Source organism: Gossypium hirsutum, chromosome A02, assembly GCF_007990345.1.
Source record: "Gossypium hirsutum isolate 1008001.06 chromosome A02, Gossypium_hirsutum_v2.1, whole genome shotgun sequence".
Taxonomy (NCBI): domain Eukaryota; kingdom Viridiplantae; phylum Streptophyta; class Magnoliopsida; order Malvales; family Malvaceae; genus Gossypium; species Gossypium hirsutum.
Genome location: NC_053425.1, coordinates 57532791 through 57538900, shown reverse-complemented (window position 1 = coordinate 57538900; position 6110 = coordinate 57532791).

Below are 6110 nucleotides of genomic sequence, written 5' to 3'. Positions count from 1 at the left end.
TGTCTATATCAATGCAAAGCCTCAACGATCCATCATTCTTCTTTAGAAATAGAACTGGCGCACCCCAAGGTGAGAAACTAGGTCGAGCAAAACCTCTGTCAATCAACTATTGCAACTGTACTTTCAGCTCTTTCAATTCAGTAGGAGCCATTCTGTAAGGTGTTATAGATATAGGTGTTGTACCCGAAACAAGATCTATAGAGAATTCCACTTCTCTATTTGGTGGTAAACCAGGTAATTCTTCTGGGAATACATCAGGAAATTCACATACAATCGACACTGACTGAATCTTTGACTCAGACACTTTAGTATCCAACATATATGCAAGATAAGCGTCATAACCTTTTCTGACATATTTTTGTATTGATATTGCTGAAATCAAATTAGGCAATCCATCCTGTTTATCAGATTCAACATGGAGTAATTCGCCACTCTAACATTTCAATACAATATATTTCTGCTTACAATTCACCATTGCATCAAATTGGGTTAACCAATCCATTCCCAAGATCACATCAAATTCATCAAATGGAAATAACATCAAGTCAGCCGAAAAGCAATAAGCTTTTACCATTAATAGACAGTTCTTACAGACTTTATCCATCATAACACACTGGCCCAGGGGGTTTGAAACTTTAACCACAAATTCAGTGAATTCAACAGGTAAATTTTTACAGTCACTAAGTTCGTGCATATGTATGAATGTATGGAACCAGGATCAATCAATGCAATAATATTAGTACCAAGTAGAGAAAATGTATCAGTAATGACGTCTAGTGTAGAGGCATCTTCTCTTCACGAATAGCATATGTCCTTGCAGGTGCTCGTGCCTCAAATCTAACTATAGTATCCTTGATAGTACCTCAACTACCACCAACATTGCCGGGATGACGGGGTGGTCTGCCCCTCGAGACAGGATTTCTAGGCTTTGGAGCTAGTTCTATCTCTTTTTCAACTCTTTCTGGACAATCTTTGAGAAAATGGTCAAGTGAACCACATCCAAAACAAGCTCCACTTCTAAACTGACAATCCCAATGATGAAATTTGTTACAATGTTTACATGTCAGTTTGGGATTACCAACACTACCCACACTGGTCACAGACGGAGATGAAGATCTCGGGTTAGAACGCTGAGAGCCTCGCTCTCTTCTAGAATATCTCGTAGAGGTGGTAACGTGATCAGAATACTTTTTTAATTTCTTAGAGGCAAATGATTGTGACTTACTCATGGTTGTTATTCCAAAAACCTGAGCCTCTCTTTCAACTTGTCTCTTTTCTTTACTCAATTCCTCAGCTTTGTGTGCTCGACAGGCTAACACCGTAAATTCCCTTATTTCTAGGATCTCGATCAATAGCTTCATATCTTCATTTTGGCCCTCTTTAAAGCGTTTACACATTTCAGCCTCAGTTCGAAACCATTCTCTGGCATAATTGCTCAACCGAACAAATTCCCGTTCATATTCAGATAAAGTCATGTTTCCTTATTTGAGTTCTAAAAATTCTTTCTTTTTCTAGTCCATAAATCTCTGACTAACATATTTCTTACTAAACTTAGCTTGGAAGAATTCCCATGTAACATTCTCTCTTGGTACCACTGAAGTTATGGTATTCCAGCAATGACAAGCTGCATCTTCAGAAGAAATACTGCATATTTTAAACATTTAGCAGGCGTACAAAACAATTCATGAAAAACTTGGATAGTATTTTCTAGCCAAAACTCAGCCTTTTTTGGATCACCCTCTGCAGTTGCTCTAAATTCTTCTATCCAATGCTTTCAGATTTTATCTATCAAAGGCTTACCAATTCTAGCGGGTTCAGCACCCTGTGATACGCTAGGTACCGGTTGAGGAGCAAGTGGGGGAGGTCGTTGTACAGCAGGGTTTGTTCTTAAGTAATCGGTAAACCACTCATTCATCAATTGGAAGAAGGCCTTTTTTGCCTCCTCACCTCGGCCCTTAGACTAGGGCCTTTCACTACCAGATGCAGACGCAACTCTTTGAACTGAAGCATTGCTCTCAGCTTCCTCGGATTCAACTCTAGCTCGGTTGAATGTCATTACTATATGAAAAATACATTTAAAATGATCAGGAGTCATCACACTATGTATAGCTAGGGTTATGTTTTCTACGTCAAATTCGAGAATCGACTAAACCGTAGCTCTATTACCACTAAATGTAACACCCTTAACCCGCATCTGTCGTCAGAACATGGTTTCAGAGCATTACCAAAACTTTCAAAATGTCTTACAAAAATTTGACTATTCATTAACCGAGATTATTCAAAATGTCCCCTAATTGGACCCTCGAGGTCCAATACGAGCATTAGAATCAAGTTGGGACTTAATCAAAAACTCATAAAATTTTTCGCGACATTTCAAATATTTTCCAAAGTTGCAAGGCTCACATGCCCGTTTGGTCTAGGGACATGCCCGTGTGGTCAGGCCGTGTACTACACACGTCTGTGTCCCTAACTCGTGTAACTCTCTGACTTTTAAGGTATGAAGGAATTGAAGTCACATGGCCAAGTCACACACTCGTGTTAGGCCGTGTGGCGAATTTAATTTTCAAAGTTTAGGTGCAGTTTTCACACGGCAGTGTAACACGCCCGTGTCCAAGGCGGTGTCAACTACACGACTGAGACACTTCCGTGTCTGTACCCATGTAACCAATTTTGAGCATTCTATTTCTCATTTTTAAGATGCAGGGGACACACGGCCAGACCACATGCCCATGGGACAAGTCATGTGTCACACACGAGCAGACACACGGGGCCATTTCCTAGCCTCATTTGTCACCCAAAACTCATCATTTTCCTGCACCAAGACAAGCAAATTTATTTCAACCATTTCAAGCATTTAAATTAAGAGATTTCCATCATTCAACATGACATGCTATCACATGAATACATAGTTACAATCTTACCTTGGATTTACTAGGCATTAACACCATTTGATCACATGTACTTAACATAACACATATGAATATATATCATAATAACCTATTTAATCAAACCAAAATAAGCCATTACTAGCCATCCCAATGGCTAGGTTACAAAACATCATTAGCAAGCTACTAATGGTCAAGTTGTCCTATACATGCCATTATACATGCTATACATGACTAGTTGATAGTGTGACGATGCTTCAGTGATCTCCAACCTTCGCGAGCTTCTGAGCACTATAAGACAGGGGAAAAATAAAATGGAGTAAGCATTACATGCTTAGTAAGTTCGTATAACAGAAACTAAACTTACCAATCCCGTTTATTAATTCTAAGCATACAATAACAAGTTTTCCATCCATTTGGCTAAACTGCCTAAACACATGCATCCAAGCAAGCATGTTAGTCACAAAGTTTACATATACATCAAGTAAGGATAGACGAGCTCATCATGTATTACTCTTTCAAGACATTATCATTTCATCTCATAATTCTCATGCCATGTTAAGAGTTTTATGTCCGTTGAATTATTAAAATTCTGATGGATGCTCAAGTAATACACTCGAGGAGTACGATTCCATAATCTGTCAATTCTTATTCAATGGTACCCATTAGGGCACTTAATCAAGGAACACACTCTCAAGCCACATATCATGTAACAGGATTACCAGTCCAGGCTAATCCCTAATCTTAACGTATACTCGAGAGGTATTATATCAGGATTACCCGTTCGGGCTAAATCCTTTCTGTAACAAGGTCGATAGGATTACTCATCCGAGCTAAATCCCGTTCACAACAAATGTAGGACCTTATTCGTTTCAGGAAAGCGCATATATTCATCTGAATTTACTATTCAATCAGGACTTAACCCTTTTTTCACCATATCAAGCATGTATTAATTCTCTCATTATAGCATTCAAGTAATGTACATCAATATAAGTCAGATATTACATGTCTGATTAAGTTACACGAACTTACCTCGCCACTTGTTCGCGTTAGAAATCTACTAATTCAATACCTTTTCTTTTCCTTGATCTAACCTTGAATTACTGTTGTTCGGATCCAATTAGGCCTTAAAAGTTTCTTCTCTCTCTCCTAGGGTTTTCATGTGTTTTTAGGTTGAAGATGATGAGAAAAATAAGATGATATTTTCTTTTCATCTTTTAATTAATTAAGTATTTTGTAATTTTCAATTTAGTCCTTGCCCTTTTCCCATATTTCCATGGATAAATTACAAGAATCTACATGCTTTTCTTTACTGGTCTATTTACCATATAAGGACCTCTAGATTTGAATTTCATAGCTATTTAATCCTTATAACTTCTAGAATTCAACTTTTGCATTTTATGCGATTTAGTCTTTCTCGTAATAACACTTAATCGATGAAATTTTTGTATCAAAATTTTCACACGACATGCCTATAATAATACGAACCATATAATTAAAAATAAAAATAAACCTTATTTTTAGATCGAATTTGTAGTCACAAAACTACTGTTTCGATTTCACTAAAAAAGGGGCTGTTACATTGTGTTCATCCCCTTCACCATCATCTCTTGAAGGAAGCTCCTCTTTCTTGACTATATAATGTGTGTGATCGAACATATTTGGAAAATAATTTGGAGCTCTTAACTCGTTCAGTCTGGTGAATTCTTGGAGAATCGGGCCTATCTCTTGCATCCATTTGATTATTCCATCAAGTTTTTTCTTCAGTGCTTTCACTTACTCTTTTTCGAGCTTTCGATTGTTCTTTTCATTTTAGCTATGTTAGAACATCCATATTTTCTTTCCTTATCTGGTTCCAATCGATAATTTGTTCTCTTTGTAGCTCAACATATTGCGTGTATAATGAATCTCTAATTATACTTTTTGTTGACTTCATTAATTGCTCATTTTCATCCATTGGAAACTCTACACTTTTTCAAAGTGCTGTCATGAGACGAGGAAAGAAAATCCCAACCTTTTGGCCAAAAATGCAATGCGTCATGTTTCAATGGATCCATTCTCTAATGCATATTTGGTTTTTCTGTAAAATACCATATAAAAAAAGAGCTCGAAATGTATTTACATTAGAAATGTTAAGGGCAGGTGTAATTCTGGTACGAAAAAACTATATCCACCTTTTAACTACCGAAAGCATTATAACTTGATTGAAATTAGTCGGTAGTCTAGTATCTTGTCAGACGTTCCATTCCCTTCGATTTTAAGTTAATTATTTTATGATGCTCTCTATATCTGTGTCTTTAAACTCCATTAAATCAATATTTTGTAAATAATCTAATTCATAGTATAGGGCATCACAATATTTGCAAATCTTTTTTAGAGAGAATGGTACATCTTTTCCTCGTATTGATACTGTTTTCCATATTTTCTCACAAGGACGTCGAGTTCCTTATCTTTAAAAGCGCCATAAAATTCTTGTACAAGTGGAATAACAACTGTTTGTTTGGGAGTGACACAAAATCACTCCCATCTATGATACTATACTACGGACCATATTTCATTACAAAGAACCATTGATGGTTCGAATCCCCTTTCTTGAATTAAAGTTTCGACTTGAAGTTGAAGATAATACTATTTGACATTTTGGTTTTGAAATTTTATGGAATTCAAAACCGTCGGTGGTTCTTACACAATTGTCTTTTCAGACTTCTTAGGTGGCATTTTTTACTATAATCTATGCAAATATGAATGAGATTACAAGAAATGTTCCCAATGTAATAGTAAAGAGAAAGTTTATAACCCTTGACCTTGATGTTGTAGCCTTTTTTGCTTTGGTCCCAACTGCTTATGTCGATCCTGCATCATGAATGTACCAAATAGAAAAAGAGATTTTATAGATTTAAGGTTTTAATGAAAATAGAATTTTTTGGGGTTTGAGAGAGTTTTAAGAAGTTCAAGATGTTAAGGAAGGTTAGAATATGAGATAAGAGTGCTTTAGGTTAAAAACTAATGTTTTGAGGGGTTAAAAATCGGGTAAAAATTAAGTTTAACAAACCGGGTTGTGCAATTGAGTCATGTCAACCCTGTAGAAAATTGTAGCGATGTCGTGACATTGGGGTTCCATGTAGCGACATCCCTAGTAGCTTACCAATGTCACGACATCGGGGTTCGATGTCGAGACACACTCTAAATTTTTAGATTCCTGGATATACTGGCTTCGGTGTCATG